General features: G+C 36.2%; 1 pseudogene; it reads left to right on the forward strand.

The window, feature by feature from the left end:
* LOC144256033 (rap guanine nucleotide exchange factor 2-like) lies at positions 1 to 26,402 on the forward strand (annotated as a pseudogene).
* The last annotated feature ends 1,160 nt before the right edge of the window (positions 26,403 to 27,562 follow it).

Below are 27,562 nucleotides of genomic sequence, written 5' to 3' on the forward strand. Positions count from 1 at the left end.
ATGGATCAATTTTCCAGGTCCCAGTCCAGGTCTCCACCAAAGGCACCATTGGTTCTGGGGACACTGAGCACTGATTCTAGAAAGTTTGCCCAGGAGACGTCGGGGTGTCTCCAGAATGAGCTCCCCGGAAGCTCTGCAGTGCTCAAGGAGCAGGACCGGCCTGCTGCCGGGGTCTGTGGAGCTTGTCTCTTAGAGGTGGGTGGGGCAGGCACAGGGACTCAGGCCCTGACCACAGCTGGACCCTGAATGACTGCTGCCCTCAGCTGTGCAGAGTGGACTTGCCTAAGAGAAGAAGGCCCCCTTAGGACCCGCTATGACTCCAGGGACAAAAAATAGAGTCTTCATTTCAAAATGCCAGCCTTACCCCAGACCTGCACCTAATCAGAATCCACGTTCCAACAGGGTCTCGGGAGCCCTCTGTGCCCCTCGAGGCCAGGCAGCCCTGACCAGGAAGGCTTCTGCTGGGCACTGCTGAGATGTTCGTATTGCATTTGTCTTTTGGATTCTCCAATTTTCTGTCCAGCCTTTAAAATTACTAGCACCATTTTTCTATTTTAAACCAATGTCACCTTCATCAGAAGTTCACCCTGCCCTGTGCCCTGGATTCTGGGGGTGGCGTGGGAGGAGGAAAGGAGGCATCTGCATGTTCCCTCTGCTCAGGTATCAGGAGCACCTCAGCTGTCTGAAATAGCTGAACTCCCCCTGTGCAAATTGCAGGTACTGAGTGCAGAGCCTGGCGCCGGGCTGGCATTTCCTTCTCAGGCACTCAGCCTGCAGAGGGAGGGGCTTGCAGAGGAGGGAGAGCAGCTGCTCTTTGTCCTTGAGGAGGAGGCAGGTCTGTGCGGCTCCTGTCAGCCCCCACTCCTCCTGCCTGGTGCACCCGGCCCAGGGCAGGGTATTTGGAGGATAATGAAGGAGCAGCCCAAGGCCATGGGGAGCTGTGCAGGATGAGCACAGGCCCAGAAAGACAGGGACAGCCTTTCTTCTTAGAGGAAGGGCCAGAGGAGGTTCTGTTGCCGACTTCAGAGGCACCCCCTTGCAACTCCACATGCAGGGACAGACTCCACCTCAAAGCTGCAACCCTGAAGGCACCCCTGCTTCACCAATCCCACCTGCCTGCCTGCCAAATCCAGCCCATGCCCTACCACAAGCAGCGTGTCCTGGGAGGGCACTCAGCCAGTGCCAGTGCCCACCTCCCTGAAGGCAGAGCCACCTTCAGAGACCCACAGTCCTGGGTGTGAATCTTACTGCAGACCTGTCCGCTGTGTGGTGTGCTCTGATACAAGTCGTTCAACTCTCCAACCTTTACTATTTTGTCCTTAAATAAGAATAAAAACTAATCAATGAGTTTCTTTTCTCACTTCAAGTGCCCACACACTTTCCTTTAATCTTTTAAAAGCAGGAGGGACTACCAAAGAGGCATGTGGGAGAAGGAGATTTTCTGGAACCATCCAATCTCATTCCCCTCCACAAGTGCTACTAATTTCCAATAATTTCAGCTATCATCTGAACACTTTCATCTACTTTCAGATTGCTTTTGATTTTTCAGGTGTGATTCCAACAAATATTGTTCACTGAAATTTTTTTCTCAAACATTTTTAAGAAGCAAATGAATTTTCTGCTTGACTATTTTGTACTTGCTTTCTTTTGGGGGAGTTCTGGGGATTAAACTCAGCGGCAATCAATTAATGAGCCACATCTTCAGCCCTATTTTGACTTTTACTAACAAAAATAGTCTCACTAATTTGCTTGGTGCCTCACCATTGTGGAGGCTGGGTTTCAACTTGTAATCATCCTGCCTTAGCCTTTTGAGCTGCTAGGATTACAGGCACACCTGGCCTAATTTACTTCTTTAGATTGTGTTGCTTCAGACAGCCTGTTTACACTTTTTCCATCTAATTGTTTTAGTAAAAATATTAAATAAATGTCAGGATAATTATTGTATATACATTTTAGGCACATAGGCAAGAAATTTATTTGGTGATTTTCTTTTTGTATAGTTTGATTTTGCTGTCAGCACTGAAAACTGAACCCAAGAGTGTTCTACCTCTGACCTGCATCCCCAGTTTTTTTTTTTGTTGTTGTTGTTGTTTAATATTGAGATAGTTGCCCATCCTGGCTTCCAACCTTCAATCCTTATGCCACAAGCCTCCTGTGTTTCTGGAATTAAAAGTATATATCACCCTGCATAGCTCATTATGTGATGTCTAATGAATACTTACCTATCCCAAGAATTCTCTACTTGGTACAGTGGGTTGCACCTTTAGTAATACCAGCTACTTGGGAGGATGGAAGATCACAACTTTGAGGCCAGCTTCAACAAATAAAAACAAAAAAAATAAAAATAAAAAGGTCTGGGGATATGGCTTCAATCCTTACTACTTCCAAACAAAAAAAAAAAAAAAAAAAAAAACATTGAGAAATATTACACATATTGAGGAAATAATACTTATATAATTTGATTGCACATATCTTCATAAAAGCTAATCACTTCATAAAGAATACATAAATATAGTGCAGTCTTAATATGAATAATACATACATTACCCCAGACAGCTACTTAGTTTCCTAAAACATGTCTAGATTATGTACAGTTCTTCTTAGAAGTCCTATCTTTGGACTTATACTTGTCTTCTATATTTATCAATATTGGAATAATCCTTATTTTACTATATAGTACAAATATTTTCCCTATGTGGATAATCACAATGTTGTTCGTATAGCCCCTTAAGTCTACATATAAGATTAAGATATTTGACTATGGTGGCTTGACTCAGCCTAAAGCCACAGCTACTTTTGTCACTGATCACTCACTAGATCTCTTGACACTTGACAAATGTGATTAAGACCAATATGTATATTCTAAATACATATAAAGTCTTAGCCCTAATTGTGAAAGAAATAATACTATACTGCACAGTAAAAAACACTCAACTTAAAAGGTACTTCTTTTAAAAATATTTTTTAGTTCTTGATTGAAATTTATTTTATTCATTTAAATGTGGTGCTGAGAATCAAAGCTAGTGCCTCACACAAGCAGGGTAATTGCACTTACTTGCCCACAAAAATTATTTTCTTAAGAAGTTAAAATAACATGAAACTTTAGAGCAATATCATGCATAAAATTATTACATAAATAAATCAACAATTAAAATACTAATATTGTGTGTCTCTAAAAGTTCATTTCAAAAAGTAAGTTCTTCTATCACATTGGTAACTCAAGATTTCACTGTGAAATAACAGATAAATTTTCCTGTATATCTATTCAATGGAAATTACCTGAACAACATAAGAAAGATATTTCTCCAAATTTTCTGGAAAGTTGATCACACACACACACACACACACACACACACACACACAATTTAGCCATAAGATATTTTATTTTTACGAATAAAATGTATATAAAATACTATGACCAGTTCAAAAACTATATTTCAGATTTCATAAATTTATTTTCTGTAAGGCTCAGGAAGTTTTTGCCTTACCTTTAATAATTCAAAATAATGAAAACTGTCACCAGCATAAGATGAGTGAGGAAAGACATAATGAACTGCTTCCTTAAACTCATCATCAATGGATTGCAAAGCAAAAAATGTAATAATGTCCCTCTGACATCAAAGATACAAAATCACCCTTGCTAATAAATAGTTTTTAAACTATATAATACAAGACTGTCAAAACTATAATGAAAAAAATAAGCTACACTGAAACTCAAGTACCATAAATTAAGTTTTGCCTCTCCTTTTCCCACTTCATTAGAGATACCTTCTTTTCCCACTTTATTGTTTAAAATATATACATTTTATCCTTTTGGGTAGGGCTAATAACTCTCACAAAAGACTTCTGAAGGTTTTCTTTAAACACTTGAGCTTCCATATACCCTAAAGGGATTCTAAAATGCTGAATACTCTCTTGCACATTTTCATGTTGTAATTAGAAATGTTTGAAGTTTAAATACCAATAAAGGGTGTATGTGAAGAAATGATGTTTAATATAAATGTGACTTAAGTATATTTTACCAATGAGTGAATAAATTTCAGACTAAAGCAATTTAACTTATGAAATATTTGTTATATAACTTAATTGACAAAGCCAATCTTCATTGATATAACAAGTGGACAGGTCAGATATTTGTCAGAAAGCCTTAGTTGATTAGATTTTAAAAAACATATTAATACCCTCATCTCAAGGAATAAAAGCATAAGGAAGGATCTAAAATTGTTTCTACCATAGTAATCCAGGTATGAAAATTGTACATGCTTACCCTCTTAAATATAGTCAATAAATAATGAAGCACTCTTTTTAAAAAGTTAATAATCATCTTTGAAATCGAATCTTTTACTTTATTTTTTAGTTATACATGGATGCAGTACCTTTATTTTGTATATTTTCTTTTATGTGGTGTGGAGGATAAAATCCAGTGCCTCACATGTGGGAGGGAATTGGTCTACCACTGAGTCACACCCCAGCCACCCATATATTGTTTCTTAATTCATAGGTAGTCAGATAAACGTGACAAGGCAGAGGCACATATGGCATTTAAAGGTCTGAGGTAGGGTAATGGATGGAAAAGTGGTTACCCTCGCAGGGATGAACTAGAATAGAGCAGGACTGGAGCAGAAGTTATCTTTGCAACCAGTGGAGGGTGGGGTGTGTTTTGAGTGGGTGTCATGCCCTCCACAGGCCTCCAGGCGGCACTCTGGTCCTGCCATGGGTGGGCTCAGGCAGCCCAAGGGATCAGACTCACGAAGGCCAGGATCTTGTCTCTGGGTGTCGCAGCCCCACGTGGGGAACGTGGTGCTTCAGTGGCGGTGCAACTGGCGGGTGGCAGTGGAAGGGTGAGACCTGGAGAAGGGGAAGGCCACTGGGAGAAGGACGCCTGCAGGAAGTCAGGCCTGGAAGGCGCTCAGCAAAGAGCGGGCTGTCCTCTCAGGTACTGGGCCTCCCTGGGCCCATGATGGCAGGCGAAGCAGGAAGCTGAGGGTGGCCAGGGAGGCAGAGAGGCTGCAGCGCCAAGGGGGTGGTGGGCTCCCTCGGGATGGTAAGTGCTTTGGATGAGTGATTGGGGTGTCCCTCAGGCGGGTGGCCTCTCCGGGTGGTCCTCTCGTTCAGGAGGCTTGCCTTTCCTTCCTTGTCCCTAGTGGGGATGTTTCAGAGGGTCAAGTGTCAGTCATCACGCTCGCTGTCCAGTTCCTGAGGTGGCTCTCCAGGCCTGTGGCTTCCAGGAAGGGATGTGCGGCCTTCACACAAGATTCCCCTCATGAAATGTGGTGAGTTTCTTCTCTGGCTGTGATTTCCAACCTGGAATTGCCTTCAGGAGCAGAAAAGGGGACAGTTTATCCAACGTGATCTTTCCAGTTTGAGGGCCATTCTTAGGATACATCTCTCCTGTTTTCTCATATGCATTCAGAATTTCAGATGTTCTAATTTCCTGATTCTTAAAAGTAGACATTGACTCCCTTATTGCATGTATCAAGTCATGGCTTTTTGAAACACTGGGTGGAGTGATTGTCATCTCACTAGTGCATCAGGTTCTCAAGTAGTTAACTGACCTTCTTCCATATGTAGTCCAATTTTGTAAGGAGAGAGAATGAATTTGAAAGTAGGCTGTGTGGTGATAATGAACTCTGACCTGAATTAAAGATGAAGGAGGAAATGCTTAAGATAGTACATACTGCTTCTATCATGAAGAAGTGTGAGTGCAGCCACCATTTAGGTCTATGTTGTTGGCAGTATGAAGCAATATATGTCCATTACTACTTTGGGATAGCCAATAGTATTTAAGTGTAGGTAGATTTGACTAATCATCCTCATGTACAGGTTTATATTTATTTCTTCAGGCTAGGTTAGAACAAAAACCAGGACCACAACCTAATTCTTGATCAGTGCTTTAGTCCTATTATGTAGCATGATATATAGTACTCAATTTGTTTTTTTAGTGGTTATGATCATTTTAAATACTTGATTAAGGAGTTATCTGCTAGGCCTTTCATTTGTGTGTTACTCTTTTCTATTTTGTGATTAATGAATGACTTGTAGGGTATTTGGGCACTCTGTATCTTAATCATTATCGTGCTTTAAATTTACTCACAATTATTTTAATATAGACTTCTTGAAACTTATTTTATTCAGTGGGCTGTAATCCATTATTTCATTATTTAGATTTTCAAGTTGTGCCAGATATGATTAGTAGGAAATCTAAGTTGGCTTCTCAATTTGGGCCATTGTTTGAACACTTTACTTTCCTCTTTGTTTATCTTTTAAAGTATAAATTGGCAAATTTTAGTTGTACATATTTATAATGTATGAGGTGATGTTATAGTTTATATATACAGTGTGAAATAAGCTTACTAACATATATATCATCTTAAATACCAGAGTATTTTTGTGGTGAGAACATTTGAAATTTATTATTTTAGTAATTTTGAAATGTATAGCATATTATTTTTTATTTACCATGCTGTGCAATAGTCCTCAAAAAACAGAAAAATCTATTCCTTCTGTCTGATTGAGATATTGTATGCTTTGACCATTTTCTTCCCATGTCTCCCATGCCACAGCATCTGGTAACACCATTCTACTCTATGCTTCTATTAATTTAATTATTTTTTATTTCACATGTAAATGAGAATATGTGGTATTTTCCTTTATGGAGTATTTTCTTTTGACAGTAGATATTTCAGGTTCAATGTACTCTTTATTGGCTGTTCAAACTCTGGTATTAGTTGTTTTTCTAAAAGCCCTGGTTCCTTTTAATGTGGGCCTAGCACTTAGAATCCTGAATCTGGGTTCTATATGAGTTCCTTGCTGTTTGAGTGTCACTGCTCTGGCATATGTATGTGTAGGCACACATGCAAACACTTATTTGTATATCATTTATATTTCAGTGTTTATTATTCATTTGTTCTGAAATGTTCATACAATGAAATGCATTTTAAGTCAAATGTGGTTAAATTTCAATAAATCAGTATAATCTAAACTGCTTTCAAGATAAAGAATGATAAACCACACCTGAGAAAGTTCCCTTGTGTCCCTTCTAATTGATTTTTTCCCACTGGTTAAAGGCACTATTCTGTTTTATCCTACCATTGAGTGTTTTACTTTGTCTTTTTAGAATTTTGTATAAATGGATTCTTCTTAAAAAATTAGTTGTCATTGGATCCTTATTTTGCTTATTTATATGCTGTGCTGACAATCAAACCCAATGCCTCACACATGCTAGCAAGTATTCTACCATTGAGCCTCAACCTAGAAACATAATGGGTACTTACACTTTTTTGTTATTGTTTTGGTTTCTTGTTTGTTTTAGTAAAAATGGAAGGAGAAGTTTTATTGTTTTCCTAGCAAAAGAGAAACAATGGGACTCTTGTCCTGGAGGCTATTGATTCTGCCCATCAGGAGGAATAGGGTTTTTTTTAAAGATACAATTCAAAGGCTACATTCCACCTATTTTCTGTTCAGGAGTTGTAACTCACTTATTAATTTAGGAGATATTCATTTCTGAGATCTTCTGGTGCCATCTTCAAGTCTGAATTACTTCATTCTTGTAATGGATGTGAGTCTTATTAGGATGAGTAAGAAAGGTATGGGATCTTACACTCTGTGTCTGAATCAATATGCTTTTGAGGTTCATCCATGTTGCTTGAATCAGTGTTTTGTTTTGTTTTCTATTTTATTACTGCAGTAGTATTCATTTTATGAATATATCACAGTGCATTTATTTTGTCCATTGAAGGACATGTGAGCATTTTCCAGGCTTTGAACTTTATCTTACTAGATGTATTGGGGAAAATATGTATGTGTATGTGTATATGTGTGTGTATATTTCACTTAGGTAAATAACTCAAAGAGTGGAATGGCTACCACATAAGGTAGATCTCTGTTTTGTTTTAAAGAAAACTGTCAAAAATTCTGAACATTCTCATGAGCAATATATGAGAGTTCCAATTGCTGCATATATTCACATTGTTTAGTGATGTTAGTCTTCATACCTTAGCCATTTCTGCTGGGTATATAGTGGTATCTCATTGTGGCTTAGGGTCATACTTCCATGTTGACTAATAAAGTTGATAAAATTTGACTGTCTTCTATTGGCCAGTCATTCTTTTTCTGTGAAGAATAGATTTGGATCATGTCTATTATTTTTTGAGTTATCTTGTTATTACTGAGTTGTAGAAGTATATTTAGTAGGGGTGGATATAGTCCTTTGTCAGAAAAAGGTTTTGTAATGGGATTACAGGTATGACCTACTCAAGTTTTAAACTTTTTTTTAAAAAACTGAGCCACTACTGTTTCTATGAAATCCATGCTGCCTGATCACTTAATGCTGTATAGATTTATGCACAGAATTATATAATATTTTGAAAAGTTTTTTTTTTTTTTTGTGTGTGTGTGTGTGTGTGAAGGATCCTCAAAATCAGGGGGCATGCCTATGGTCCCAGCTTATGGGGAGACTGAGACAGGAGGATCATTTGAGTCCCAAAGTTCCACTGGATTTGTATGCATTATTTTTTAAGCTTTATTTAGAATAATACTTGTAGGGTATACTGAGAAGTAAAAGTAGATAAACATTTAAATAATGATATATGTATCATGTCCATTTTTATTAGGGTAGAGTGACATACACCTATTTTGTAATATAATTTTGTTCATGAAAGCATTATAAATGGTATTATCAAATATTATTGGAGCTGGACAAAAATGAAAAATTCAAATTGTACAAATCTCTGTAGATAAATGTCTTTTAATTATTGTGTTTACTGAGACTGTTTTTGTAAAACACAAATACATAGTGAAATGTGTATTTTGAAATAAAACTCAATTTGACAATGGAAAAGCTTAGAAAGGATTATTTAGAATTGGTTTACCATGAAATTAAAATACTTTTGTTACTTGAACAACTAGTCTGAAGATTTTATTCCTTAAGAACAAACATAAAATTCTTGTTGAGGTTTGATTTTTATTAGTTTATTTTTTCTTTTTTAGTATTTTGAGGTAAATTGAAACTTAAATATCTCATTTGAAATTAATCTAATCACCAATATTCAGCACTCAAGAAAACTCGGTGAAACAAATTGTGTTATTGTGGGTGAATAATCACTTCAGTGACTTTGAAGGAGATCCTGCAATGACTCGGTTTCTAGCAGAATTTGAAAATAAGCTGGAAAGAGAGGTAGTAGTTGTGATCTTTTTAAGATCAGCTTTCAGTTCATTCATTCCTCCTGTGGTCTAGAATTGACACCACTCTTTTGAACCCTTATAGAAAATGGGCGGATATCTAAGGCTGTTAAACATTGCATGTGAAGCTAAGGCAAAAAGTAGATTGATAACGTTAACAAAACCATCCCGGGATGCTCCTCTGCATTTTCTCTTACTTGGAGGCTCTGAGACAGGATCTGGAATCTTCGTTGACAGTGTTGATTCAGGTAGCACAGTAGCTGGAGCAGGCTTGAAACAGGGGGATCAGGTATGATATTTCTCAGTCTAGATATAAGGGGGAGTTTGGTATTTTTGTTCTTCAGTCAGTGATATTGTAATTTTATAATTTCACTTTTAGATACTATAATTAAATGGTCAAAACTTTGAAAATATTCAGCTGCCAAAAGTCATGGAATTTCTAAGGGATAACACACATTTATCTATCACTGTGAAAAACAATTTATTTGGTAAGTATTTTTGCAGACTTTCATTTTTATCCTTTGCTTGTTTTAAACATTTAAATCTTAATCACGAAAGAAGTAACTTTTATAAGTAGTATTTTATAAATATAGAATATATTTTATAAATATAGAATTCATTTATAAATATATAATTAGACCATTATTTTTTTGATCTGTGTTTATTGATAAAATGAAATGTACGTATGTTGATAAAATCTAAAATACTATAGATTAAAGGTTTACTGCTGCCTGGCACCTGTATGCCAGCAGCTAAGGTGGCTGGGGAAGGAGGTTCATGAGTTCAAAGCCAACCTCAGCAACTTAGCAAGGTTCTGGCAACTCAGAGAGACCCTGTGTCTAAGTAAATTAGAATAAAAGGACTGGGGATGTATCTCAGTGGTAAAGTGCTTCTGGGTTCAATCCCTGGTATAGAAGAAAATTTAAAATATTTACTGTTATTATTACATTTACTTGGATAGAACAATATACAAAGTAGATTCCTGGTATCAGTCACTGGAGTAATGTTTTTGTGCAGGATTTTCATAGCTGAAGTTTGTACTTCCCAGGTACCCCCAAGTTCTACAGCTGCCTTGTCCTTGTCCAGATATCTTTTTTTTTAAAGAGAGAGTGACAGAGGAGAGAGAGAGAGAGAGAGAGAGAGAGAGAGAGAGAGAGAGAGAGAGAATCTTTAATATTTATTTTTTAGTTCTCGGCAGACAAAACATCTTTGTTGGTATGTGGTGCTGAGGATCGAACCCGGGCCGCACGCATGCCAGGCAAGCGCGCTACTGCCTGAGCCACATCCCCAGCCCTCCAGATATCTTATAATTGGCAACATGTGATGTTTCTCTTTGTATATATTTTAGTGTTTAAAGAACTTCTAACAAGACTGTAAGAAGAGAAATGGTGCCCCCCACCTTCCCATTATTGGTGATATGAAGGAGGCCAGTGGCTCCTCCATTCCTGATCTTGCTGTAGATAGAGAACAGGTGATAGGACTTGAAAAAGTAAATTAAAAAAGTATAGCTAACACTGTTGGAGAAGGGAACAAGCTAAAGAAGATGCATTGCAAGACTCAGATGAGTATCTTCCCTCACAAACCTTATAAGTAAGTGTCTACAAATTTTCTGTGCATCATTTTATTACTTTACTGTGATAAAACAATATGCTAAGCTCGTGATGTAAATTTTTCACATTATTCTAATATATCAGGAATTTATGGCTGAGCTGTTTTAGAAGTAATATTGAAACAATCATGTGAATATGTTGTTCTTAATCATTATTACAGAAGCTAAGATGCTGAATACTAATAAATTAGGATGAACATGGAATTATAATGTGCATAAGGAGGGGAGGAAAGGGTATGGAATAAGCATTATGGGATTCAGATTTGGTTTTGAGGTGGGTAGAGAGGAAATATATGGTCCGAAAGGGAAAAGGAAGAGTCAACAGACTTTAAAGTCTTCAAAGACTCCAAAAGGATTTTGGAAAAAATTAGAGTTAGTGAGGTGAAACAAAAAGAGGGTGTGCTAAAGAGGGCCTTTTCCTTTCTTTTCTCTCTATTTTAGAGGGACATTTCAAACTTGGATCTCACATGTACAGTAGTTTTAGTCCCATAGTCATCTGATATGAGTAAGTAATCAAGAAAATGAGAGTGCAAAGTTAGACCATCATGCTAGATGTTAAAATGTGGTTGAGAAACATTTCCTAAGAAGACAAATCTTATAGGATGTGCCTCAAATATACTAATAATCATGGCCATTTGTGCCAGGAGTGTCCTAGTCAGCCATGCCTTGGCCTAAAGGCATAGTCATCATTTGATATCATATATTACATCTAATAATTTTGGCAAATTGTGCTTTTCTATGATTGAAAAATAAAGTCCCACTGACGTAACTGGGTATGGTGGTACATACCTTTAATTTAAGCAACTTGGGAGGCTGAGGCAGGAGGATTTCAATTTTGAGGACAGCCTCATTAATTGATGTAGATTTTGTCTCAGAATAAAATTTAAAACGGGCCTTGGTGTGGCTCAATGGAAGAGCATGTTTGTGTTCAATCTAAATCTAAATAGGATAGTTTAGATTTTTTCCTGCTCATTTTACTCACTTTCTTTAGTTCCTGCATATACGACCATGGAACTTCATCATTTTGATGCAGAACCATTGAATGAGTGAGACAAAATTTATTATTTTTAGTATGGATTTTCTGAAGTCCATTCCCACCAGACACTAGAGCTCATACTTGCTTGAATCTAGTTTTAGACTGAGAAACTACTATTATTGTAAATGTGTTTTTCTAGTGAAAAAGGCAGGCTGTAGAGACACATTATATTCTTCAGAAACAATAAAGTGAACGAACTTAATACTCTTAAGCAACCATGGCTTTTGCAATTTTCAAGTAAATTAATGACATTCTTACACAAATTGCAAGTTTAATGGGTTATGGCTTATTATTGGCTTTATAGCTTACAGATTTTTATCTTGTTGATAATCCACTTTTAATTCTTTCCTCAGTGATATTGGGACTGGTCAGTCTCCAGATGACTGCGTAGTAGGGCTAAGGCAGACAAGGCACATCCCGCCCACATTGCCTTCCAGAGGAACCTTGTCCTCTAGCAATCCTGACTTGCTGCAGTCACATCATCCCATTTTAGACATCAGTACTACTCCCGGTGAGCACCTCCACTACTTATTTTGTTTTCACATTGTCATCTTTTTCCATATTTTTCTTTCTTTGATACCTAGATGTATAGAGTGAGGATGAGCCTTAAATTCCAAATGTCTAGAACCAGTTCTCATTCTACTCTGAAAACTATTTTCATATGGCTATAGGAAATCTAATCTCTCTCAACTTGTTTCCTAATTGATAACATAAATAAAAACACATAATATGAAGTTATTACTAATTCATATCATATAAATAAGAATAGGAAGTATATTTGAGGTCACTGAGGGCTTTTCAGAAAAATAAAGATAAAATCTCTATTTAAATTTCTCTTTCTTTAATACCCCCATGGTGTTATTGTGTATATCCTACCATGTACAGATTTGTTTCTGTTTGTCTATTCTTTTAGTTATCTATAGAGAAGATGTGTTCTTACAACTCTAGTATGGAAGAGGTCAAAGTTTCTCACGATCTTTTCTAGGGATATTCTTTCCAGGTTTCTGGGCATCACCCTATGTTGAAATCCTTTACTTGTGTGTGGCTTTCTTTCCTCCAGATCTGATGTATCAAGTGCTAAGAGTTTTTAAGACTGATCAGCAACACTGATACATCATGATCAGTAAGGATACCACAGCAAATTAAGTGGTCATTCAGGCCATCAGGGAGTTTGCAATTACTGCCAACCCTGATCAGTATTCACTGTGTGAGGTCTCAGTCACACCCAAGAGGGTCATCAAACAGAGAAGACTTCCAGATCAGCTTTCCAAACTTGCCAATAGGATGCAACTGAGTGGAAGGTATACACTGTCTCATGGATTTCTTTCTCCTCCTTAAAACCACATCAAAGTCTAATACATGAATACCTTAAGGGTTTTTAAGTGACTAAACATCCCTACATATTAAAAACCAAGAACCACACCATGGATTGTTCTATCATAGTAAATGTACACAACAGACTGCTGGGGGAATTCTTCAGTGCTTACACAAGGGCACTGTGACCTAAAAGGTATTATTAACAGCCAACATACAAGCACTAACTCTTCTGGCTTGCCCTCTAGAATACCTGCTGATAAAACAGAGGGAGCTTGAGGTGCAGTCGCAGAGTTGAGCCCGCTGCTTCCTCCTATTTATATGAGTGCATTCACAAACAGTGATTCTAATCATTTTCAATCATCATATGCTCCCACAGACCTGATTTTCAAGGAACTTCCTTATTTTAGGCTGAGATATCTATGACAGTGTATTTGGCAGAATAACTCTGTCTAGTCAGTCATTGTGCATTATACTACAGAAACCACCTCTGAATGCTGGAACCAAATTCCAGTTGCTACAGAGCTTGGTTGCTTGCTGTATAAGTGCCTGTACACCATGGTACATGGAAGAAGGCAGTGCTGATTTTGTCATTCTTTTCAGTGACATTTCTGTTGTTGGGGATATGTAATTTTACTTTCAAACCACAACTAACTAGAAGTTGGAAAGAAGTAGTTTGGTATTGAATCTCAAATAATTACTAGATTCAATAAAGACTGAAAATTGAGTTTTCAAAAAAGTAACATTATCCTATTTTTCTTCTGGAGGGTTCTGTTGTGCTCAAATTTTCCTTGTTATAGATCTAAACTACCATTGACTTTGGTCAAAATTTGTTTTATAGCTATCAATTAAATATTCATAATCTTCAGTTTTATTTCCACCCTCAACAGTAGTAAATATTTTTATTTTAGGAAGTGGGTTTTTCTCAATTATCATTTGAATGTACACTGATATATTTGTAATCAGATGGAATTCTTCAGATTACCAGTGAGCTGCAAGTTCATTATTCACATTCCTTATTCAAAAAATATATGTGTGGATCTCTGTCATAAGCTTAATGTGTAATCAAAATGGAGAGCATTCTATCTCTGAATGTCCAAAGCCCAGTATGCATTGTTTTTTGCCATATATATTTTGTGAAATTTTCAAAAGACCAGCTTAATGGGACCTTCACTCTTTCTTCATTTACAGAATTTTAATTAGAGAAAACATCTGCCCTCCCAAAAAAGGAGGAAGGAAGGAGTTTGAGATGAAGGGAGAAAATAGTTATTTAGTTATAATATATTTATAATTAGTTATAATTTATTTATATGCTGTTTTCAATAAGTTGCTTAAAATGAGATGGACTAGGTGTGAGTTCTGCTTTAGGGTTGTTGTCATAAGATCACATGAAGGAATAACTGTTAGGTTTCTTGGGGATTTTTTTTTAATTAAATGATCTTGAACTGATCTAATCTGGGCCCCTCAATGGTCAGATTTTTTTTATTCTTGGAAAATGGAGTAATGTCCCTGATATGACTTTTTCTGCTCATGCATAGAGCCTGTACCTTTTGTTAAACTTAGAAATAACTATTTTTCTCATCCATAGAAGAAAGGATGGAATGGTTTAGACAGCAGAAAAGGAATGGTGAAAAAGTATCTGTCAGTAATAATGAAATCCCAAGTGATTTGTTCTTTTTTTTCTGACTTCTGGGTTCTGTTTTCTACCAATGGATTCAGCAACTGCACAGTCTATCATGGGTAAACAGAGCTCTTCCAGGATTCAATTCTGTATTCTGTCAAGCCTCCCCTAGGAAGTAGGATTATGTTTTACAGATATCATGAGGCTTCTGCTTAGGTTGGACTACATCTAACACACTTCTGCTTTCACAGGTATTATCTGAAAAACAACATGGAGACAGAAGTGCTTTGTTCAGATGAGGATGCTCAGGAGTTTTTATGAGAAGGTCAAGTTTCCCTCCTTCAGCTCAGTACTTTGGAAGTTGCCACCCAGCTCTCCATGCAGAGTTTTTAACTCTTCTGCAACATTGAGCCTACTGAATATATAGATGATTTATTTAAACTTAAGTCACAATCCAGCTGTCACAACATGAAGAAATTTGAAGGAGTCATTAACCAGGAAATATTTTGGGTGGCATCTGAAATTCTTTGAGAGACAAACCAGCTGAAGAGGATGAAGCTCATTAAGCATTTTATCAAGATAGCATTGCACCTTAGAGAATGCAAGAATTTTAACTCAAAGTTTGCAATCATCAGGTAAGATCACATATCACTCTTAAGATTCAGTGTATGTTACAGATAAGAAATCATCTCCTTCTAGGGATATCATATAATTTTATAAAATGTGGTAGTTTATAAATGACTGAGGTTTTTAATACCATGCTGGTAATCAAACTTTTGCTAGATTGTCATTGACTCTCAGTGAAATTTTATCTGATTCTTAATCCTTACCTTCAAGAACCTCTCATATGTTGATTTGGAGATTGGACATTTGAAATCCATCACATTTTATTTATTTTTTTTTTAACTTGGACTGTGTGCTAACTATTTGAGCTGCTGGAAACATCAATTAACCTCCTTTTAAAATAATAATAACACAAGGAATTATCAAGATTAATTGATATGATGTATGTGAAATTCTATTGGAGAGTATGAAGCTGCATAACAATAAATGTTAATTTTCCTCCCCTTTAAGTGCTTATATTGAACCTAGTAGAAAGTGCAAATGAAAAAAAAATAGTTATTTTAATATTAAATGTGACTATAAAGTTAATCATTTTTATCTGCTGGGAGTTTGATCATGGTGTCATGACTAATGTGTCTTTTGTTTAAATTTCTTACTGGAGAACATTTTCCTACTCTGTTTTATTAAATGCTTGCTGTGAGCCAAACACTGTTCTATTTGGAGGAAAAGCAACAATACGTGTATTCTAGAGGTTTTTCTGATGGTCTGCTAGTCAGCTTTCATTGCTGTAACAATGTTGCTATGAAGCTTTTTATAAAGAGGAAAGGTTTATATTGCCTCACAGTTTGGGAGGTTTCAGGTGGTGGTCATTTGCCTCTGTTGCTTTTTAGCCTGTGTTGAGGAAACAAGTGCATGTGGTGGACCGAAGCTACTTACCTCATGCCTCCGACAGGAAAATCAGATAAAGAAAGAATTCAGGGTCACAGCATCAACTTTTAGATATACTTCAGTGACCTAAGACATCTCTCTAATCCCTCCTCTTAAAGACACCCTCTATCAACTTCCAATAGCACTATGGAGGAGGGACTGAGCTCATACTCACAGCCCTTTGAGGACTTGTGGGACCTACACTCTAGCAGATAATAAAGAGATCAGGGGAGTATAAAGGGAAGAAGAATCCAACCCACAGTCTTGGCCCTGACTCCGATTCTATCTGGCATTCTCATCACCCAGGATTACCCAAGTTTCCTCTGCACGATTCTATACATTGCCAGACATGGAAAGCATCCATGCAGATGTATTTATCAGTAAATAAGCAGTGCAGTGTTTTGCTTCATTCATTTCAGAAGAGAACATTTACATGAATCCCCCTTTTCTTTCTTCCTCTCTCAGTGGCCTAAACCTGGCACCAGTGGCAAGACTGTGAGCAACCTGGGAAAAACTTCCCAATAAATATGAAAACCTATTTCAGGATCTCCAAGACCTATTTGACCCTTCAAGGAACATGGCAAAATACCGCGATGTCCTCAAAAGTCAAAACCTGCAACCTCTCATAATTCCTCTATTCCCAGTTATCAAGGAGGATCTCACATTCCTTCATTAAGGTAAATGCAAGGTATGGGAGTTCCACCTTCACTTGTAGCAGTATATAATAGATGCCATGTGATTTCCATTTTCTTATCTGCCAACTACAGGAAATGATTCAAACCTAGATGGGCTGGTCAACTTTGAGAAGCTCAGGGTGATTGCAAAAGAGATCTGGCAAGTTGGCCGAATGGCTTCAGTTAACGTTGACCCAGATCTCATGTTCAGGACGAGGTGAGAGATTTACCTCCAGTGGCACATGCGAGACTAGAGAGCTTAAGCTTAGAGTTTTCATACAAATGAAGAAATTTTACATATTTATATCTGCAGAATTGCAGATATTATATTAGAATGTACCAAGAATCACCATCAAAAAATTCATTTTGGAGTAGATGCCTTACTTGGCATCATGTGTAATTTTGACTATTCGTAAAAAGTTTGTCCTTCAACTATTTTTAAGTGAACATGAATCACAGATATTTATTCCTTATATATTAGAACACTTTCTTGTAAATATGTAAATATCCCAAACAGTATTGTCTCCTTATTCACATGATAGATTTAGATGTCACCTTAGTGAAAAAAATGACTAGGAGACAAAATAAGTCAATATTTTTCTAGAACAAAAATAAATATGTTTGTCTTTTGAACCAAAAAAAAATGTGTCTAGTAAGGTGGTGCATGGAATGATTATGCAGTTCAATGTTTGTGGACTTGTAAAAGGGCTTATGCAGAAGTTTAGACCTTTATTTCTGAACATGTGTTCTCCTTGTCTTTTTCTGCACCTGTGCTTTAATCTTCATGGTTCTCATGTAAAGGAAGAAGAAATGGGAGAAGAGTTTGGGTTAAGTGGTTGAGGACTTGCATAGCCACACATAGTTCTTGCTCAGTTCATTGCATTATTTTCCTACCTGCTATATTTTTTGACAATTTGCATTGTTTGAAATCTCTTTCCCTAACAGAATTTTAGATGTCAAACTGATTTCAAGTTTAATCTGTTGGGGCCTGTGCTTTTGAAGTCATTATCCATGAGATCTGTGAAATGATTGATGATTATTTGGGGAACTATGGCCAGACATATTTCCAGGCTCTCAGAAAAAAAAATTAATATAATCTGTGTCTTGAAATGAGGAGAGCCCAAAGGAGGGGAATGGAAGAAGAATATTAGAAATAAAAATTGTGCAGGGGCTGGGGATGTGGCTCAAGCGATAGCGCGCTCGCCTGGCGTGCGTGCGGCCCGGGTTCGATCCTCAGCACCACATACCAACAAAAGATGTTGTGTCCGCCGAGAACTAAAAAATAAATATTAAAAATTCTCTCTCTCTCTCTCTCCTCTCTCACTCTCTCTAAAAAAAAAATTGTGCAATTTAAATACTGTTGCACAGATATTTTAGTAGAAATGAATAAAATAACAGGTGCCCGCAGAGTTAAAATCACATGTTTACAGGTTAATGAAACATAGTTTCCATTATATATAAAACAATATATTTTAAAAATGATTTTTAACAATTCATGTGCTAAACAGTTTATGTATGTAGATGATCACATTTGCATGATTGTTATATTAACAGATTTTTTATATTATTATAAAAACTCATCACATTCAACCCAAGGAATATAAAAACAATTGAGAATAGTGGAGCTAATTTTATTTGAATCTTTAAAACACCATTTTAAGGAGATGTAAAGATAATACAAGGCTTAATGATTATAGCCTTGAATTCTTGCATGAGCTTTATTATATAATTGTTCACTTTCTTCTATATAAACATTTGAATGCTCTGTAGAGGAGAATATTAGAATTTCCTAATTGAATCAGAATGAGTGCCAAACACATTGTTCTGTATGTATTGTGTGTAATTCTTTTTAAACAAAAAAAAGATTTATTATCTGCAGTATTCTTTGATCCATTTAACAGTTTAACAGACCTTTCAAATGTAGAATACATATATAGTTTCTGGAAGTTTCCAATAGATAAAATTACCCCATGCTCAAGTGAGTTGCATATGGACCTTTCCATCCTTCAGGTCTCTCAGCCAGGGTAGAGCAAATGCAACAGTGCTTGAGGTGGCTCAGACAGGTGGTCCTAAAATGTGGGCATGCCGAAGTTACTTAATCAACACCAAAAAGCTTTATGAAGATGGGCAGATAGTTCTAAAATTGAAGCAGTACCTGTCCAATCTGGAGCTGGAGATGGATTAGGAGAGTCTTCACGTGATGTCTCTGCAGTGTGAGCCAGCAACCAATACACATGAGTTTTTTTTTCTGGAAATATTTGCAGACTCTGACTGCCATGTGTGTTTGTTTCCTGTGCAGTGACATGCATGGTGACAGGATAAGGTCGAGTGTTGACAAGTATGTTTCTAATCCTCAAGTGCACTAACCTTTCCCCTGTCCTTGATGAAGCTTTTGTGTCCAGCTGAGTTAGTGTATGGAGGACAAGACATACTCAGTTTGTTTGGTTTCATTCCACTGTAGCCAGTACTCATTTACAGAACACATGGGAGGATGCAGTTCAAATTTTCATTGCTTGTTTTCTTACCAAAATACTCACAAAGCATTGTGCAACCTGAGGGGTTGGGGCCTCACAGGTCAGAGGACACAGGACTGGATGTTGTACTGTGTCATGTATATCCATAGCCCATATGGTTCCCAGCCACATATTCAGCTGTTATTTAAAACAATAATTCTACCACCCAGTGGGCCACAACTTAGCCTGAGGTGTAGGTCCTCAGCATTTTAAAAGGTTGGCCTAACTATGAGCCAGGCTTGATAGATCACATGTGTAGTTAGTCCTGGCTACACAGGAGGACTAGGAGAGAAGATCATGAGCCCAGGAGTTCTAAGCCAGTCTGGATATCAAAGAGAGATGCATTTCTCTAAAAATAAAAAATAAGGACCTCAGGGCTGGGGATGTGGCTCAAGTGGTAGCACACTTGCCTGCTATGCATGGGGCGCTGGGTTCGATCCTCAACACCACATAAAAAAAAATAAAGATATTGTGTCCACCTAAAACTAAAAAATAGATATTTTTAAAAAAGAAGGACTTCAGAATATAGCTCAGTGGTAGAGCGCTTGACTAGCATGTAGAATTCCTTGGGCTAGTCTCAATCAAGGTACACTAAACAAATGCATTTTTCATTTAGAACAATTTTGTGCCTTGTATGTAAAGGTGTGAAAAATAATGTTGTACAAAATTTAAATGTTAAATAGATTAATTTAGAAGATTCACAGTTAGGAACTTTATGTCATGGTGAAGAGCTTGCTCTATTCAGGGAGACCGATCTGATTTCAAATCCTGCTTACAACACTGACTAACAATGTGACCTTGGAAGAGTTACTTTTCTTTCCTTATCCCAAGCTTCTGAGTGTGTCACATGAGGGAAGAACATGACATTGAATTGTTTAGATATTAAGATTCTATGTGCTTAACATTTAATTGTCCCAGTAAACTGGTTTGCCCTTTTTCTACCATGGAATTTTTTGAATAGTGTAATACATAAGCAATTGTTCCTTATTTGCTTACATATATAATTTTCTATAGAAGAAGTTGATAGTCAATAGGTCATAGTTTGTAGAATTTATTAAATCAAAAGTTAGCTCAGATGTGTCCAGTAGTTTTGGATGTCATTTTACAAAATTATTCCTGGTGATTTTCCTGTTGCAGCTTTTACCCCATTCAGGGAACACAAACCATACTCCTTCCTATTTTTTTATTTGGTGTTTTCCTATCTAATCTTCCTCAAGATTATTAATTTCCTTAATTAAATACCTTTAATCTTTATCCTGCCAGTGCTCTCTCATTTTCTGTAACTAGGCCCCCCCTCTCAATTTCTGGCCTTTATAAGTAACGGGTGGGAGAGATGGGTATTTTAGTATTCTAACATCAGAAAAGACTCTTGTAGTTCTACAATTATCTTCTACATAGCTACTAACATTTTAATTTTTTTGTAATAATTTCAAACCAACCAATTTCCAGTGCCTAAGAATCCTGGTAACAAAAATCCTGTTGTATCCAAGACCTCACAAGTGGCTCTTAGGACAGAGTCACAGCAGAAGGGACATTCCCCAACCACATAAGGTCAACTACACACTGCAGGTTCCCACTGTAGTCCTCAATACTTTAAGGAACAAGGTGTCTGAGAAGGATCTCCCACCTTTTGGTAAGTGATGAAACTCATTTCCCCCTTCCTTTTCCTCAAAGTGAGTTTTATTATTGTTTCTGAAAATTTGTTGTTTTATACTTACACCCTGTGGTTGGGTTCATTCCAACTTTGTTTTATTTTTTGGTGTTATGTTTTGCTGTGCTTTACAGATTAGTTTAAAAAATGTTTATCTGGACTAACTTGTCTATCATGCTTGAATTTCTTTGTGATTATTATCTCCAAACTAAACAAATACTCAGCAAGTTACACTTTATTTTTACCAGTGATCAGACAGTTTTTAAACATAATATATTATTAAATAACATTTTTTGGTCTTGACAAAATAAGGAAATAAATGTACAAGTTACACATTTATCAACTTAATTTTTCTAGTAATGAGTTTATGTTCATATATGATTTTTCAACTAGTTTTGCCTTATAATCAATGAATTGTAGAAATATAGTCACAATATTTTCAGCTATGTGATCTGTGTGGAAGTGATTATGTTTTTTTATTATTCTACTATGGTACTGGGGATGGAACTCTGGGCCTTGTGCATGGTAGGCATGAAGGTGACTTCTTTTTATTGAATCACTGATTCTGAAACTTGGGAGCAGTGAGAATACATCTAATGCCTGAATGTCAAACAGCAAAAAACATTTTTAATTTTTCCCATTGAAAATAACTCTTCTAGGGCTGGGATTGTGGCTCACGGGTAGAGCACTCACCTAGCATATTTGGGTGCTAGGTTCAATCCTGAGCACCACATAAAAAAATAAAGATATTGTGTCCAACTGTAACTAAAAAAATGTTAAAAAAGAAACTTATCTACTGGCTTAGGCCCTTTATATGAATGTAAAACAAGTAAGTTTTATGAAATGGATTGGCTCTCTTTTTCTACATATAGGTAGAAGGAAACAATGCTAATAAAACTAAAGAAATTTTAAAAGGGGGATGGATAGCAAAGAGTTTGTTTAGATAAAATTATTTGGCAGGAATGGAGTTCCTGCATTCTGTGAGTTGGACATTATTAATGTGTTGGAGCACTCACGGACTCTATCCTTTCCCTGTTCCTCTTGACCAGCGAGTATCTTGTTGAGTTTTATGGGAATGTGAGAAAAGAACACCTTTATTTGACATCAGTCCTCTTTTAAATATTTTGTGTCATTCTTCCTATCTGAAAAAATCAAACTACATGTGTCTTGATTGCTGTTGCTCTCAACAGATATGTATTCCTAAATTCCCTGCAGGCTGACTTCTGTCTCCTGTGCTGACATTTTTATTTGGAAGATGATCAATCTTCCTTTTAGCTAAAAACAGCTTTTTAGCCATATTTTATATAATGCATGTGTGCCTACATATGAAGCTCTCTCTCACCTTCTATACAGAATATCTCAATATATTTTAGCTCATTTTGGATTTATGAAATTACATGTGCTTGAAATATAACTTAACATCTTATTATGTTTAGTATAATATATTTAAAGCAATGTTATATAAAATAGTAACTTAAAGGTAATAAGAGGGATTTTTCCCCATTCTAATTAATGAAATAATTTTATTTCAAAGTAAAATTTGACTTCTTTATTTCTGAAAAATAATGTTGAGCCACTTTAAATCCTCATGCTACTGGATCCTGCAGTGGCCCACCCCTCTGCTGAGGTCTTCTGTCATTGTCTCTCTGACACAGTGTTTTTACATGGTGTCTCCTGCTCCTCTTTCATGTGCTTGTTTAAGTACCAGGGCACAGAATTCCTATAGCTCTTTCATTCACTGTTTGAGACAGTTCCTCTTAATCCTTGTCCCTTTGCTTTTCTCCATCATTCCCACTTCTCCACAGCTAACATTTCCAGCCACACCACAATGTGTTTCCATCCTAAAACTGAAACAACTGGAGTTGAAATTGGCTGTGACATTGTCATCCTAAATTCAGATGTTTTATAATTGTATGTTTATTCTTCATTGTTGAAAAAAAGTGACAACTTTCAGGTTTGAAATACAAAGTAAAATATCAGAAAAAAATCTGTTTATAGTAGTCTTGTAGATACCAGTCAAAACTAAAACCCCAGGACTGGGGTTGTGGTTCAGAGGTAAAACACTCACCTGGTGTGCGTGAGGCAATGGGTTCAATTCTCAGCACGATACGAAAATAAAATAAAGATATTGTGTGCACATACAATTAAAAATATACGTTTATAAAAAAATTCCAAGTATCTCGTACCTTTGGTGATCTGTTTTTACCATGAGTAGTAACACAAAGAACATTTAGATTGTAGATAAGTTGAATCAGACTGTAAAAGTAAATCTTAACACAAAAATGTATTTAGTCATTACTATTTATTTTTGTCTTCAAAATGCATATCTAAGTTAATTTTTTTTTCTTTTATAGGCATCGGCTGTCCACAGGCTTTAAAGAAAATTCTTTCCCTGACTGAGGAAGGAACTTTGGAATGTCACAAGAATCCAGCTGATGATAAAATACCAAAGGCATCTTCACAGCTGTCTCCTCCTCCAACTTCCCATAGAGTTCTCCAAGGAAAGGTAGAAATGAACAACTAAATGAGTTGTTCTTTTCCTTTATCAAAATATATACTTTTCAGTTTTAGTAAATTCTAGAACTATTATATTGTATTGTATTATAGAATTTTAATATTATAATAATTTTTAACTATCTCTTTTATGATGTTCAATGGATTTTTTGCCCTCTGTGAATATACTTGGAAATTTTTTTTGTATTTCTTTTTAATATTATTCTTATACTTAATAGAATTAAATTAATAAATATAAAATTATTCTAAAATGTATGGGTTTTATTGGCCCTGTGTATAAAAGATACTCTTTATTTGAAAATTCTTTATAACTAATTTTGATCAAAAAACATTAACACAGAGAAGAGCTCTTTGGAAACAAAAAATACTGATGTTCCGGATTTATATATCCACTGTGTTAATATGGGTCCTGTGTTTAATTCTCTTCCCCATTACTCGCCATGTTCCTTCCTCCTCCTGCCCTTTAATTGAAAGGGTGGGTGTCAATCAGTATTGAAGGAGCTAAGAATTAGTTTTCTTTTGAGGAAGTTCTAAAAGGTTAATCAATTATTAGATTTAACTCACTCAACAAATGACTGCTTTTCTTTGTATACATTTCAGGCATCTGTGCATTTTGTGTGGGTTTCAGTTTTAGGCCCTTTTTAAATGGTGGATATGTCTCAATTCAATTCTCATCTGGTTGTTACATGGTAGTGGAAGTCAGCTAAGATCTTCTGGTTCTGGGTATTAACCAGTACCTCCTCTTCTCTTGAAAGTGAAAACAGTAATTAGAAAACCAAGACTGATGATTCCTCTCTTTCCCACCCCAGTTTTGCTTCATCTCAATAGATGAAGGAAATGGAAGAATTCCTCCAATGTCAGGTGCTCCATCTGAGTGATGATTTTTCTAAGCAGTGTTTTCTTTCTTATTGTTTTTTATTTTGCTTTTGGTTTGGGTTTGGGTTTGGGTTTTTTTTAGCAAAATTTCAGGGAGGGATTTAAATCTTGCTTATTAGAATTTGTACTTTTTGTTTATTAAAAGATATTTCATATAAGAATATGTTAAATCTTTTAAACCCATGTGTAAACTCTAAATGAGTAAGTACCTGTTTATTATACAGTTGGAAACATACTTCAGTTGGGAGCACTTATAATACATATATATTCTAAATATTTATACATAAAAATAATACATTTAGGATATAAATCTACTGTGGTGTCCTTTATACATTATAGAAAGAAAAAAGTAAATCCTGAGAAAGTTTGCTTTTCTTTTCTATTAAACATATCAAGACAAGCCTCTTCCTTGATATTTTCAGAAATATTTTAGTAACAAAGGAGATTTAAGGACATGGTGAACCTGGAGAATTATGTGGAAGAAAATTAACTATTTTTAATATAAGAATGAATCCATAGAAGGAAAAGATTTTGATTGCCTAAAATGTAGTCTCTTTAAAAATAACAACAAAAAGATAATCAAGACTCATATTAACATAATTAAAAAATAAATCTGGAGTATTAGCATGTTTTATTTTCAAAGAGCTCTTCTGCATTAATGTTATATGATCTGTTTAGGACAGGAAATGGAGATGTTTTGAGGCATTTTACAATGATGGTCTTGGGGAAAGTACATATTGTATCCTAAACAATTAGCTTTTTATGTGATTCAGCTAACACATTCTTCACTTATTTATGTATTTCTTTATTTAGTTGTGATTTTTATTATTTAGTTGTATTTTTATTTTGCTGAGGATCGAACCCAGGGACTCAAACGTGCTAGGTGAGCACTCTACCACTGAGCCACAACCCCATCCTGCTAATTCACTCTTAATGTTGAAAAATGAGTAGCAAAATGCCAAAGAGGCACTCTTCAGGTGTTATTACTTATTGTTTTTGAATACAATCTTCAGCTGAATTTTTCTCTGCTGCACTTATCACTCTAAAAATTAAAAACAAGATTAATGACTTTGAAGTTTGAAAAAAAATCTCATTTCAAGTCTACTCAGTTGTTTTTATTTTTCCCAATATTGGAATTCAAACCCAGGCCATGGGTATATGCTAGGAAAGCACTATTGTGTTTTGTCTCCAGCCCAGTTTCTACTTTTGGTAAGGAGGGTTATGTGGATTGAACTCAGGGGCTTTCAACCACTGAGTCATATCCACAGTACTATGTGGTATTTTATTTAGAGATTCACCGAGTTGCTTAGCACATCACTTTTTCTGAGGCTGGCTTTGAACTCATGATCCTCATGCCTCAGCCTTCAGAGCTGCTGGAATTGCAGGCGTGTGTCATTGCCCCCAGACCCAGTGTCCCTTTATGGGTTATAATACTAGTGTAATTCAAAGCCAAGGGAGCTAAAATTACTCAAGTTATGTAGTGGTTTCTGCATCATTTCATAGCTTTTATGACAGTATAAATACACTTATGGCAGTATACATACACACACACACACACACACACACACACACACACTCAAACACAGATGTATGTGTCCCCTTTTAACATTTAATTACATGATTTAGCTCCATCAGATTAAACACTTACTTTAATGTTGTATTCACTTTGTTAATGAAACCCTACTTCAATGGTGATAATCCACGGCTACGGCTACTTTCTTTGTTGCTTGTATTTGGTGGACTTCATTCTGATGTTGTGAACCTAGAATGTCTAACTTATGTCATTTTATTTCTCATGCAGGTCATCCTTTGGCTCCCAGTGGTACTGTATATAATTTTTCAGATTCTGGTCACAGTGAAATTTCTTCATGATCCAGTCTTCTCAGCAATTCTTCTTTTGACTCTGTGCCAGTCTTGTTCTAGAGGCATCCTGTCAGCATTGTGGAAACAAATTTTGGTGTGGCAGGAAATAATGGTAGACCATGACTAAACCCTGTCTACCTCTGAGGGTAGATGGCTTTCCTTAGCATTCTTTCACATCCCTTCTTCCAAGTCTCTGTTAAGAAGGAGTTCCATGTTGATTATTAAGGGCCATTTTTTTGTTAAGCCTACTGCTTGGCAGTTAAGCTTCTAAACACTGTGGTTTTGTTTTGGAAGCAGAGGGTGACAGTATGCTATAGACCTCTTCATTGATGTAAGCTGTTTTCCTTAAGTATTTTTGTATTTATATTTGATAAACAGAAATTTAGACATTCGAGTTTTATGACATCTGCTGTCTTACCTGCAAATACCAAGAATGACTTAAATGGAAAAGTGTGCCTTTTTTCTCTGCAAATTGTTTTGCTTCAAGTTGTGATAACAATTTAAGGTTTTCAAAGTGTGTGCTTTTTTATGTGAAAGATAGATGAATAATAAAACCGATTTTGGAATTGTTTACAAAACTTCAAATTAGTGACATATGACTACACTACTTCCCTAGAGTCTTGAAACTTTTACAAACACCCCTTCCCAAACACGCCTGAATGTGCACATATTCCACATAAACATTCAAAGAATTTTTATCACTCTCAGTAAATACCTTTCTATTTGGGTAAATCTGAAAGAATTAAATTAAAATATTGATTACAACTCTATTCACACTTGTACTGGAATAGAAATCTCCATTTGGGGTAATCTGAGAGGACTATGGAAGAGTGGAGAGTTGGGAATTCGAAGCACAGTCCTCTCAGAAAACTTATGAATCTCCATTTTCCTCCTAACTGGACCCTTCCAAAGCACATTTAAACATGTCCCAGAAGCTCCCATTAAGACACACCACCATGGATCCCATGTCTCCTCCTGGAGTCTTTCCTATCTCATCTTCCTTCCAGAGCTACATATGCTGGCCCTCTCCTTTTATTCTCTCTCCCTCCCGTTTCAGGTATCTCTGAACTGGCTTCCACCCATCATTCCATCTGTAGTATTAATGTCTCAAGGCCTCTACTCCACTAGGTCCTTTGACTATTTTGGAATTCTTTCTTAATTCATTGAGCTGCATGTACAATGTTGAGTATTTCCTCCTTCTGAAAACATTGTCTGCCACC

This window comes from Urocitellus parryii, chromosome 7 (genome assembly GCF_045843805.1).
Source record: "Urocitellus parryii isolate mUroPar1 chromosome 7, mUroPar1.hap1, whole genome shotgun sequence".
In the NCBI taxonomy this organism is placed as follows: Eukaryota; Metazoa; Chordata; class Mammalia; order Rodentia; family Sciuridae; genus Urocitellus; species Urocitellus parryii.